The sequence below is a fragment of the Martes martes genome, assembly GCF_963455335.1.
Source record: "Martes martes genome assembly, chromosome: 9".
Taxonomy (NCBI): Eukaryota; Metazoa; Chordata; class Mammalia; order Carnivora; family Mustelidae; genus Martes; species Martes martes.
In genome coordinates this window covers 12,455,403-12,468,316 of record NC_137896.1, presented here as the reverse complement: position 1 = coordinate 12,468,316, position 12,914 = coordinate 12,455,403, and the positions used below count along the sequence as shown (strand labels likewise).

The following is a 12,914-nucleotide window of genomic DNA, read 5'->3' as shown; positions in this document are numbered from 1 at the left end:
CCCTAACTGGTACTCCATTTGCGACTTGCACACAGCAGCTGCTCAGTAAACACCACCAGATGCGAGCGGAGACTGCTCTTCTGCCCTTCCCCACCCCCCTTCACTGCTGGGTGTGTAACCCTAACACCCGACTGCGGCCAGTCGCCACTTCCCCTTCAGCTCCAAGTGAGGCCTAGTTCCCTAGCAACCATCCCAATTAGGCAATCACACCATTTATCAGGATGCCAATTAATTATAATGATCCTAATGATCTTCCAACTAGGTAGCGCCTTGGATCCGATCAGGGGCACTGCAGACTCCCCAGACCCCGGTCATCACAAGAAAGCCTGAGGAGCCCCACCTTCCATGTCCCCCAGCCATGCAGGGCCCAAGCCTGATACAAAGCTGGGAACCTCAGGGCCACCTCTCCAGGGAGAGGCCCATGTGACTCCATCACCAGCCACAAGAGGGCCTCACCTGTAGGAGAATTTAAACGCTTCCACCATTTGTGCTTTCTGGGGGCCTAGACCTTCACCTCCGATGTCATGCTTTTCTCTATCAGCCGCATTTGATCTGTCCCTTTGCATTCCGAGAAGGGAAAGTGTGTGCATACTTGTGGGGGGTAGGGGGAGAGAGTAGGAAACGTGGTGAGGCAATTGTACATTTTCCTTAGGGCAAACCCCCCTGCAAACCAAAAACAAATCTGAGATTCCCCCCAATAGTGGAGATTTGGGGGATTATTGATGGGCTTCTGTCTTACTAACATTTATTGTCTAATGTTTTTCTTCCACTGAGCAAGTACTTCTTCTGTGCTTAGAAGAAAGACCAAGGTCATGGAGGGAGGAGAGTGCAGTGGGTCAGAGTGGACCCTGGACCCTCAAGGCCTCTCACATCCAGGCTCCACCACTGACCAATTTTCAGTAAGTCACGATCCTCTTTGTACCTCCACTTTCCTCTTCTTTAACATGATGAAAATCACAAGACCTATCTCACGGGGGTTTTGGGTGGATTAAACAAGTTAGTACGTACACGGGGTTAGATCAGTGTTTTGCTCATAAAACACCATCATCATAAGTCTAGATAAAGCTCTTTCCTTGAACGGCAAGCTGGTCAGGAATTCAGATATTCTTTTTTTTTTTTTTTTTTCTGGGGGACTAAATCGAAGAACAGACTTGGCCGAGTTGGGTGATATTCCCAGTCTGGCTAACTTAGGAGACCAGAAGCTGTCCCCTTGAGGCATGTCCAAACAGATTAATTAAACCTATCCAGGGAAAGGAAGAGGGAAATGTCATTCCTAAATCAACAGGCGCACGTGTCAGCGTATGCAACTACACTACAACTAGGTCCTCCGGATGGCGACTAAACAGAGCTGTCAGGCAGGGGATGTGTGCTCATGAACACATGTGAGCTTGGGCACACACACGTGCATGCACACACGTGCGTGAGTGCACACACACACACACACACACACTCACCACACAGTCCTCCTCCAAGCCCAGGCTTTTTACAATTAACTCATTATTCAACCCTTAAGTTTGAAAACTTAACATGTTATTAGGGTTTTTAAAAAGCCATAAATTCAAATAAAAAAACCCCAAAACTGTACGCAAAGCCCAAACACCAAACCCACATTGACTCTCAGCCATGGCAGTTATGTCAACACTGGGCATTTATGTATATATACTTGGCCCGAGGGAAGCAGATCCTTCATGAGCAAAAGTCCAAGCAGCCACCAGACAAGCCTGTCACATCGCCTTTCGAGCTGCATATTAGAGCACTAAATCACACCCCAGACCAACTGTTTTGATGAGTGTTCTCCCCTCCATGATGTAGGACAAGCAAAGCTGGGAGAACCTCTCTTACAGGGTGAGTGGTCTCTAGTCTGTCCCTCCACCCCCTTTACGTATGTATGAATGGCTTTAATTTAATTAAACCCCCCCCCCCCCGGTGGCTCTGTATTGGGTAGCGCAGAGAAGAAATCCCCTTCACTATTAACTGTGAGATGAGAGCGACTCTTACTGCTCTGGGGAGAGACACCGCTGTCCTCCAGGGAGAGCCCATACTACCTGCTTCCCTGTCCCCAGAGAACGGGCTCAAGAGCAGCCTCCCCTTCTGTGCCCCGAAGGAAGGGAGGGTGGCGCTGTGGGACAGAGGCAGGGGCAGGTGGAGAGGCCAGGGTAAGCATCCTGGCAGGCACAGATGTGCAAATACCCAGATTCAAAGGTAAGCTGAATGTAATTACTTGGTTAATTAAATATTGACTTTTAACTCAAAAAGTGATTAAAACAAGCTGCCGGAAAGAGAGGAGAGGGGGCAGGGAAGGAAGCTGAACTTTCAGGAAGGAGGAAGAGAAGGATGAGGATTGCCCTACTGTGTGCAAGGAACGTGGTCTTCAGTCTTAAGGCAGGTAGGAAACTGCGGACAGAGGTCACTGTGCAAAACTAGGATTTGCGGATGTCTCTTTACACTTTCCCTATGTAAGACCGTATCTCTTTATGAGGCTGCTCTGAAAGCGAACCGAGCGAGCCTCTGGCTCAGGAAGATACTGATCATCGCCTTTCCCTGGAACTAATGCGGTACCGGGTACGAGGACATGCTCCATAGATACTCGTAGAACGAATGAATGAACTACTATAAAGAATTAAATTAAAAAAAAAAAAACCAGAAAAGAAAGAAAAGTGCACTCCTAGAAATCGCCTCACTGTCACACTTCTGAGCCCCTCGGGAGCCCGCGGAGGGGAGCATCTCTCTACAAGGCGATGAGAACTGGTTCTGACCCGGCCTGGAGGAAGTTTGTCTTTTCAATCCTATTTGCCCTTTCGGTATCTGCGAGTTCCCAGTCACCCTGAAGATCCGGTCCACCGCTTTCCCGTGTCCTGCCTGGACAAGCCCCACGTGGTCTGGCTTCTAGCCGGTCCGCTGGGTCTAAACTCAAAGGGGTCAAGGAGGCCATCCCCCCCGCGGCCGGCGGGCTCGGGCGCGCTTCCCCCGGGGTCCTCTAGGGCTCCGCAGGTCAGGGGCGCGATGGGAAGTGTTCCCTGGCTCGCCCGGCCCGCCTGCGGGGTCAAACGGGTCATCCCCCCGCGGCCCGCCGGCGCCGGAGCCTCCCTCCCGCCGGCAGGGTCCCACCTCCGCGCGCCGCGCTGGGGCCGGAGCTGGGCGGTCGGGACCGGCCCCCGCTCACCTGGGCGGCGCTGCGGCCGCTGGGCGCCCCCGCCCCACTCACCCGCGCGCACGGCCCCGGCGGCCTCACCCCGCGCGGGGCGCAGCCGCCTTTGCCGCAGCCCGGCCGGGCCGCGGGGCGCAGGGGACTCCGCGCCGCTGCTACCGCCGCCGCCGCCGCCGCATCCCCGGCGAGTGCCGCCGCCGCTCCTCCTCCCCTCCCTCCGCCTCCTCCCGCCTCTCCGCCCCCCGGCCCAGCCGCCGCCGCCCCCCCGGCCCCCGCCCCGGCGCACCGCCCTCGCCAAAGTCCGGCTCCGCGCCCCGCCCGGGCGGTTCTTACATCGCCCCAGCCCGGCCGGCCGCGCTGCCCGAGCCAGCCCTTGGCACGGCGCGGCCCGGCTCTCCGCCCGCCAGCCCGCCCGCCCGCCGGCCTCCGCGCGCGGGCAAGGCGAGCGCGCGCCGGGGCGGGGGCGCCGGACCGGGAGACGCGGGCGGCCGGGGGACCCCACGCGGCGCCCTCCCCGCGCCCCCCGCGCGCCAGCGCTTTACCTCTGGCTCGATGGACGCGTGGCCCGGCCGGCCCGGTCCTGCTGACCCCCCGCGCACGGCCTTGGCTCCGAAGTGCGGCCCCGGACGGGGCAGCCGCGGAGAGCGGGGGTCCGGGCAGCTCTCGGCCTCCCGATGCCTCGGGACCCGGCTGGCCGCGCTCCCGGCGCCGAGCGCGCACCCTCGCCGGGACACAGACGCACACTCACCCGACACACACTCGCTCCCGCTCGCCCTCGGCGGAGAGTTGAAACAGCTGTGGGATTCGCCCAAGAGCTGGAAATGAGGGAGGGACGCGAGCCAGAGCCGTGCGTGTGTGTGTGTGTGTGTGTGTGTGTAACACACAAACGGGGGGAGGGCATCGCTAATAAATCAAATACTGCAATAAAGTGAGGAGGACCACTGATCAGGTCCACTTGGCTGGAAACGAAGAGAATCCTTGCCTCTTTTCCGCTTTTTCTCCTTCCTCGGAGCTGGAAGGAGCCAGTGTTCCGCGCGGCGTGTGACAGCCGCGGCCGGGCGCTCCCCTCGTAATGACACGTTAATAAATGTTTTCTTTTATCTGCTTTCACAAGGGCTCGCCCCGGTCTGCAAACACCCGACCGCCTTTGCTGAAAGCCCGGCGCTCGCCTCTAACGACGCACATCTGCCTTTGGAGCTGCCGGCTGGAGCCGGAGCCCCCAGCTAGATCGCGGGGTGGACTGCCCGCGCGCCCGGGGAACCTTCCCCAGATACTAACTTGAACTCAAGTGAAAAGAGCTGCCGTTTCTTAGAAATGGTCCGGGAATAGGAAAGAAAGGAGAAGCCGGCCTCCTCCTCCGAAACGGGAGGAATTCGACTCAAGGTGGTGCTGTCCACCGCGGTTTCCACTGTCCCCAGTGCCACAGCAGAGGCCGGGAGGGGGAAGAGGCTGACAGGGGTGGGCAAAGAGCGGGCGGACAACCAACCAGCAGCAGGAGAAACTGCGCTGGGTTGCTAAGGGCGGACAGACCGTGCTGTAGAGAAGTGCTCTTGTAGGCGACAGTGACTTAGTGTAAACGTAATGATCGCACAAGGAAAGTATTATTATGCCCGTAATACAGATAGGGAGACCAAGTCACAGAGAGGTTAAGAAACTGGCCCGAGGTCAGACACTTGTTAAGTGATGGACCCAGGATTTGAACCTGAGGAGTTTGGGTCCAGAGTTCTGCTAAGTCCCAGGCCATTTATTTTTAAATCTATCATCTCCTTTCTCTGGCTTAGCCTTCCTTCATGCAAGTTAGGGGTGTTGTATTTAGCAAATAAAAATACAAGGGGTCTGTGAGGTGTACTAAAAAATTCTTTGTTTATTTGAAATTCAAATGGGATGTCCTAACCCAGTTGGAGGCGCTCGAGTCCCCCACTTTGTTCTCCCACCTTAGCTGGGCCAGATCAATCTGTAGTCTAAATGAATCAGGAAAACTTGGAACTTCTTTTTCTAAATCAGATTCTGGCCTTGCTTTTGGCACCACCGAGGTTGCTGATCTTCTGCCCTTCTTTTGCCTTAGAACAAAATGTCAGGCTTGCTTCTTTACCACCACGGACCAAAAAATAATGGAGACTCCCTTTCTGCTTTGTCTCTGTGGGAGGAAGGACACATTGACTGCAAAGCTTCTAGGCCAACGCTGTCCCTGTAGATTATCAAGCATGACCTGGTTGTAATTTAAAATTTTCTAGTAGCTGCATGAAAAAGTCAAAACAAAATAAAACAAAAAAACCCCACAAAAAAACACACAGGGGAAATTAATTTTAATAATATATTTAACCTAGTCTATTCAAAATATCACTCCAACGTGCAATCAATATGACATTATTAATGACATTATTAATATTTTACATTCTTTTTTCTTAGGGAGTCTTTGGAATCCGATGTGTATTTTTCACTTACAATGTCTAACAATTCGAACTGGCCGCTTGGGGCTGGGATTCCCATAGAAGACAGGCAGTACATTTTTAGTACTTTAGTAGGTTCTGTGGTCCAGGTTATCTTGTGTAATCTTTGTGACCATTTTTCAAGGAAACTTATGCTTACAAAGGGGTTGGCAACTGGGATTTTAACCCGTTTGAGACTGTGCCTGGCTTTGGGACATCTATCTCCTGTGACAGTGTTTTTCTCCCTGGGTCCTCAGAGCCCCACAGGATGACTCCTGGGCCTGGGGTGGAGAGGAAGGTAAGATCTGTCTTTTGCCTGTTTTGTTTTTTTTTTTTTATGTTGGAGAATATTTCAGAGGTGGGGAGAGGTCTACCACAGAAAAATTAAAAAATACACTGCCTTCCTTTAGGCCTCAAGTTCATGAACATAGCTCTCTTTTCCCTAAATGGGCTCTACCCACAAATTTTGCCATCCTGCCCTCCTCATCAGGGACCCCCAGTAGTGGAAGGGCAGCTCCCAGTTCCCTACGTGGGGCTGTAGGCAGGGCTGAGGTGATGTCATCTGATTATCATTTTTAGATATTTATTCTTTCCATGGTTGCGGTTAGAAGACGGAACATCTGTGTTTTGCCTTTTATCCTTCCTTAGGAAGGAGACAGATCTTGTGTGTAAGTGCCTCTTTGTGTGTCTCTGTGTGTACACGTGTGTGTTTGCATGTGTGTGCACATGCGTGTGCAGGCACACGTGTGTGCTCACTGTGGGCAGGCGCCGTGGATCGGGTTTCAGGCGAGGACTTCACTCACCAGCTCAGAGGCTCACGGAGTCAAAGGGGCTGCAAGGCGCCCTCTGGCCCCGTCTCGGTCCCATAGTTCACAGCAGACTCCTTGGTCCTCTGGGTCTGAGGCCTCAGCCCAACTTTTCCAGCTTCTCTCCAGGTGGGAGGGGACTCCTGGCCCCATCTGGGAGCTCAGGGTCTGCCTGGGAGACTTGAAGGGACTCAGGGGCTCCGATGTCCCCTAGTCTGGGGAGTTGCTCAGCCACGGAGCCGGGGGCCTGGGTGGGACCCCAGTGTGATTCTCGGGGTCCCCTGGCCTCCCAACACTCCAGCCCCTGCCCGTCTCCAACCGCCCCCACCTGGGACAGCCTTTCTCCCCTCCTGTCCCTCGTCACCCTGGTGGCACCTCTGTCCGTGAGCTTCTTGGCTGGATGATTGGGCTTTTCAGGCCTCTCATGCCGGTCCTGACTCCCCACCCCCTTGCTGGTTTAACCTCGAGGGGACCTTTCTGTTGACACCCCCACGCCTCATTTCATCTTTCTGTGAGTTCCTTGGCGGCCCTCTGTGCGGAGCGCCTGGCTCCTTCTATCCCCCTTGCAAAGCCAGAATGCAGTTTTATTTCCAGAACACCTATACAACAATTAAAAAAAAAAAAAGAGCGAGAGCGAGAATCACTCCTGCTGTGTGTTTTCACAGTCAAGAGGCTGAAACTCAACCTGATTGTCCGAGCCCTTCTGGCTGTATTTGGGTTGGAGTAGATGGGATTTTATGAGGTTGTAAAAGTCAAGCTTTTAACATGTCTCAAACAAATTGGCGTGTGAAGGAGAAGCGTTAAAAGTAGAAGTGTGGCCGCAGACGGGAGGCCTGGGAATGCGAGCACGTCACTGCACTGGGGCACAGGTGGCTTTAATAAGCCACACCGGCTTGGCACAAAGCAGGAGAGGTCCCTGGGTCACCCCCAGGGGTTTGGGATCCAACTTCTCCGCTCCTGAGTGGGGACAGTTTTGCATGGGTTTTAAAATACAAACCCTAGTATCATCCATAACGTTACACATTTGTGGCTAATTCTGCTGAGTTTGTGCTTAGACCTGAGCTGTCCCGTCAGTAGAAATGCAGTTGCATTAGAAAGAAACTGTTTACATTTCTTGCGATATTGTGATAATGAAAAACAGCATCATAAACCCGCATTAAATCAGAAGAACATTAATTGTATTTCATGCTGCCTCCCTGGGCTGGCTGGCTGACACAGACGTACTTTACTTCAGCAAAACACGGCTAATCTTTTGCAGCACGGTACCCATTTCCCCCCCTTAATTACACGTAATTGTATAGTCTAATTTATTCCAACGCCCGACGCCTAAAAGTGCACATTCATGAATCAAGGGTTAGATTGGGAGGTAGGAGAATTATAAATGGGCGTAATTGCAGTCTCCTGGGGGCTGCTTACGAGTGATCTCAAAGAGCCATGATGTTTATTCTGAATTCTTACCCATGAAAGACAGTTGCGCTGCCTCCAGTAAAGAGATAACAGTGACAATTTGTCTAGTCGCTTAACAATACACCACTCGTTCCTGTCGGGATAAGTAGGCAAAAAAAGATTGAATACGTGAATTTCGTGTAATTTGTGGTGTGCTGAAACGGGGCACACAAGCATTAGTGCACAGGTAATTGAGTATTAAAATGAGTAACGTGGCCCCGGGCAGCACAGCTGCAAATCTGTGGACAAGGTAGAGCTCTGTCTTCTATTTTTACTCGAAAAATCTCAAACCAAGGAGTGGAAGGAATAGTACAGTGGGTATGCTGTTCCTTCCACCTGGAATCAACAGTTGTTAATATCTTGCCATGTGTGCCTTAGACGTGGCTGCGCTGTTTGAAAGAAAAGTCGTGGCCATAACAGCCCATGAGTCCTTGCGGCCTGAGCGTGCATCTTTTGAGGATAAGCTGGCCTCCCAGGTGACTGCCCCTTCGTCATCACCCCTAAGGAAATGACCAGTGATTCCATAATCATTCCCCAGCTTGCTTACATTAACAGAACCACCAGGGTGTCTTTCTCTTTGTCCCTTAAGGTTTTTCCTGCCTCAGGGCCTTTGCTCTTGCTGTGCCCCCTCTCTGCGTTTGCTCCTTGTCATCATTCAGATCTCAGTTCAGATGTCACGTCCCTGAGAGTCCTCTGCTGTCTGTTTTACCTAAAGACGTTTCCTGGTCTCCTTCACGCTCTATCCTCCCTCCTTGTTTTATTGCCTTCCTGGAGCCTGCCACTGTAGAGACAATTTTGTTTTTATTCTGGGTCTGTGACCACAGTCCATTTAACAGCTCACTGCACCACCTCCACCGCCGCCGCCCCACCTGCACCCCACAGCAGCTGCAGGAGACTGGGGCTACGTCTGGTTTGTTTGCTGTTGTAGGCCCCGTGCCCATTACAGTGTTTGGCACACAGTCGGGACTCCATAGGTATTTGGAGATGGAGATGAATGAATGAACATACCTACGTGTGATGTTTTCAAACAGAAGTGGTAAAATGGAGAGATCGGGACCCCAGTGCCCAGCGGCAAAGCCACGGAGGCTCAAACCTAGCACTACTACTCACCTGTTGTGGGTCACCATCCCTTCAATGACTCCGCCAAATGGGGAGAATGACCATCGTCTCTACTTCCTGGGGTTGTTGTGAGTTTGTGATGAATTATATACAAAGTACTTAAATAGGGCCTGGCATATGGCGACCCGCCTTCCTTGTGCACTTATGATTACTGTTGAGTCCGCTAGCCAGAGCCCTGTGATTTTAAGCACCGTTGGCCACTCGCAGGCTCCCACAGAAATGGTCTCCAAGCATAATGCCCTGGGGAAAACTTCTTGGAAGTGCTGATGTGGCCACACTGTTGGCCCCACGATGCCCTGTGAGAGACCAGTCAGGCCGGGAAAAGGCTCTGTTTGTTTACAGCAGACATGTGAGCTGATGGGTCAGGGCCCGTTGCTGAATGTTTTGACTCACATGCCTGAGACTAGCCCTTGGAGTCTCACCTAGGAGCCAAGGCCTGGGAACCCAGAGAGATGGGGACAAAGGAGCCTCCTGTCCCTGGTGGAGGAGAGTGAACCCAGTGCCATGGGCTTTGACTCAGCAGGTCCCCTCCCACTGTCCTTGGTAGGTAGACTGTTAGAAATTTTACCTTGTTATTGGCCTGTGCGTTTTTAAAAAAGGATATTCAGTGTGGCTGTCCCTATGCGGGGGTGTGTAGAGAAATACAAGTTTTTAAGCTAAAGTTGTGATAATGTATGAGTTAGGAATCAAGGAAAGTGTTAGAAATTGGAACAATAAAAATTGCATCTAACTGGAGATAAAAACAAGACTGTTTATCCAGGAGAGTACAAGTGGAATACATAGATATTCACTTTTGGGGGGAGGAAGGGGGTTCTTCCAGGGTCCACTTGTCCAGTTTTTAGAAGAGGAACTCTACTTTCCTTTGGGGAAACTGGTTCCTATCCTATTTTCCATCCCCAAGCCTCTGGTGGACGGTCTTTGGCCCCATGCTCCAGACTTGGGCAGCAGACCCAGACGGGGCCAATCTGTATTCCATGCTGTGACTAATGAGTGGTTCAGACATGGACACATGATCCATTTTGAGCCATTGGGAATCAATGGCCTATTTTCATTTGCTCTATTGAGTGACGGGACTTTCTTACTCCTGGGCTTGAACTGGGTGATCATTAAGAAATCACCAGATGCCACATGTGGGCCTGGAACTGAATCAGAAGCAGAGTCATGAGGTTGATGAGTTGTACTGTGATTTTAAGGCAGCACCCAACATGCTTGCCTCTTTGGTTCCTTCTACAGGCCCTGTAGAATTCCCTCCCCTTGTGTGTGGGCAGGACAGCAGATCTGATGGATTTCATACCCATGGTTAGGTTAAGGGGAAGATGTCATTCAGTTGAACTGGAATGAATCAAAAAGGGGGGAAGTCCTGGGTGGGCCTGACCCAATCAGGTATAAATCCTTAAAAGGGACTGAGCCTTTCCTTGAATCAGGGATGCTCCAGATGGCCTTGAAAGGGCAAAATGCCATCCTATGGAGAGGAACACTTGGCAGGGTGTGGCTTTTGCATGACAGCAAAAACGCAGGGATCATTGTCCTATAACTGAAAGTTGAACTGAATTCTCCCATGGCCATGGGGTGTGGAAGAGGACCTCAAGCGTGAAATGACATCACAGCTAAGGTTACTGAAGTCAGGCTCTGATCTCAGTATGCTGTGACCCTGAGCAGAAGGCCCAGCTAACCCATGGCCAGATTGCCGACCCATGGGAACTGTACAATAATAAATCCAGATTAGCTTAAGATGCCAAGTTTGTGGTAATTTGCCCTGCAGCAACAGGAAACAAGTACATGTGTGAAAGCCTGGGTCAAGCTGTGCCTGAAGCTGGAATGATAACACTGGAACTTTCAATTACGGGAGCCCATAAATCCTTCCCTCCTCCTCTTTATCTCTCAAGCCTGCTTTTTAGCAGAATCCCAGGACTCCCTCCCACTGACCTGGCTTATTTCCCACACTTCTGCCTGAACCAGTCGTTAAGCCTGGGGACATGACCCATGGCGCTGTGATTGGCCCAGTCTGGGTCATGGACCTGAGTTGGGAGCTCCGTGCTTGTGTGATTTGCCGTCATTTCATGCGATCTTACACCTTGACCCCGAGGATATAGATTTCTGTCTGCAACCTCTGTATCCTTTTTGATCCTCTCCTAGTAGCTGTGGAGGGGGGCTGGGAGGCAACAGGGTTTAGGGCCAAACTTGGTGGACTTTAAATGTAAAAGGACAGAGGAAAGAGTCTAGGCTTTGTGGGGCATGTACCGTCTTGGTCTTTCCTCCTCCTCCTCCTCCCCTTACTCCTTCCCATCTCCCCAGGCCCAGGAGCCCCTGGGGAACATCCAGAGATGTAGACACCACCGTGTCCCACCTGCTCAGTCCCTGTTTCTTAGAGGTGGTCTGGGGTCCTGATGGAGACACAGTTACTAGAGGAAGTGGAGCAGAAGGGGGTCACACCTGTCCCCAGGTCATCTGGTCCTAACGAGGTTTGCTGGGCTCCCATTCCCACCATACTTGAATAGTGTCCCTCCAGACTCATGTCCGTCTAGAACCTCAGAATGTGACCTTATTTGGAAAAAGGGTCTTTGCAGATAGAAATAGTTAAGATGAGGTCATACTGGGTAAGGGTGGGCACAGTCCAATGACTGATATCCTGATAAGAAGAGCAAACAGCAACACAGACACAGAGAAGGGGGCCCCGTGAAGAGGAAGACAGGCATGGGGTTGGGGGGGCTACAGTGGGGAGCCCAGGAACACTGAGGACCGTAGGCAGCCACCAGAAGCTGGGAGAGGCAGAGAAGGATCCTCCCTGGAACCTCTGGAGGGAGTGTGACCCTTCGGACACCTTGATTTCAGACTTGGGGCGTCCGAACTCCAGGATGGAATCCATGTCTGTGTTGGGAGGTGCCCGGTTTGGTGCTGGTTGTTACGGCATCCCCAGAAAACGAACGGGGGGTCACTCCTCCCTCGGGTGAGTGTGGGAATGATGGTGGTGGTGGTGGAATGGAAGGCCTGTTACCGTGACACCAGGATGCAGGTCTCAGCCCAGGGCCCAAACCAGAGATTCTGATTTAACGCGGTAAGTGATGATTCTAGGCGTGAGTATTTTCTCAAAACCAGTGTTATTGAGGTGTAATTTACATACCATAAAATTCACCCACTTTAAGGGTACCACGGATTTTTAAAATTTTCAAGTTGTGCAACCATCACCATAATTCCATTCTAGAACTTTCTCATGACCACCCCCCGCGCCCCCAATAAGGTCCCTCATGGGCATGGATCATTTTAAAGCTCCCGAGGTGATTCTAACCTGCAGCTGGGCTGAGAGCCCTGCCCAGGGGTGGGGGCCGCAGGAAAGACAGGATAGTGGCTTCAGTTTGCCTGGACGGTGTTGAGGTCCCCTGCTGACACTGAGTGAGTGTACGTAATTTGAAAGGACGTCCATCAAGCCCTATAGGAGCAGTGATTATGGGGAGGGTGGGAAGAGTGAGGGGTGGAGATAGGGATGGCGGCTGTCCATCGGTCAGCTCTGTCCTGCCCATCGTCCAGGGCTGGCCCCTTCTTGCAGCCCAAAGCGTCCATTTCCCTTCCTTCCAGTGAGACCTTGCCTCACCCCACCGCTCTGTCCTATGAAGTGCCTCCTGTTGGTCACAGTGCCATTCCCTGCCTGGCTTGGCAGCATCTCTGTCACTTGGCACCCAGGCTTATCGTCGTCCTGTGGTTGTTCCTGGTGACTCATCCATTTGTTCTTGTATCTGGTTGTCTGTGGCTCCGGCAGGTGCTGTGCCCATGAGAGCCGGGCTGCCGACCAAGACTGCAGCAGAAGCCTCTGCCGCGAGCTGGATTTATCCTGGTCTGTCCCCTTCACCTTGGAGAGAGGACTTAGGACTAGAACACCTACCTTCATAGTAAATGCCAACTGCATATGTCCTATGGGATCGTGGCTGCAGCCGAAGACACGCTTCGGCTGGTTAAGACAAGAAAAGGATT

The 12,914-nt window shown here is 52.4% G+C and overlaps 1 protein-coding gene across 3 annotated transcripts in view; it reads right to left on the bottom strand.

Moving 5' to 3' along the window:
- Positions 1-4,217, bottom strand: part of SULF2 (sulfatase 2) — a 113,399-nt gene extending 109,182 nt beyond the window's left edge. The window contains exon 1 of one of the 3 annotated variants that reach the window (XM_080814444.1): positions 4,131-4,217. The gene's annotated coding sequence lies outside the window, so the exon portion shown is untranslated. Of the gene's footprint in view, positions 1-3,205; positions 3,342-3,690; positions 3,923-4,130 lie in introns of those variants that run through there. The other 2 variants (XM_080814446.1, XM_080814445.1) reach the window with 2 other exon arrangements.
- Positions 4,218-12,914: the final 8,697 nt, after the last annotated feature.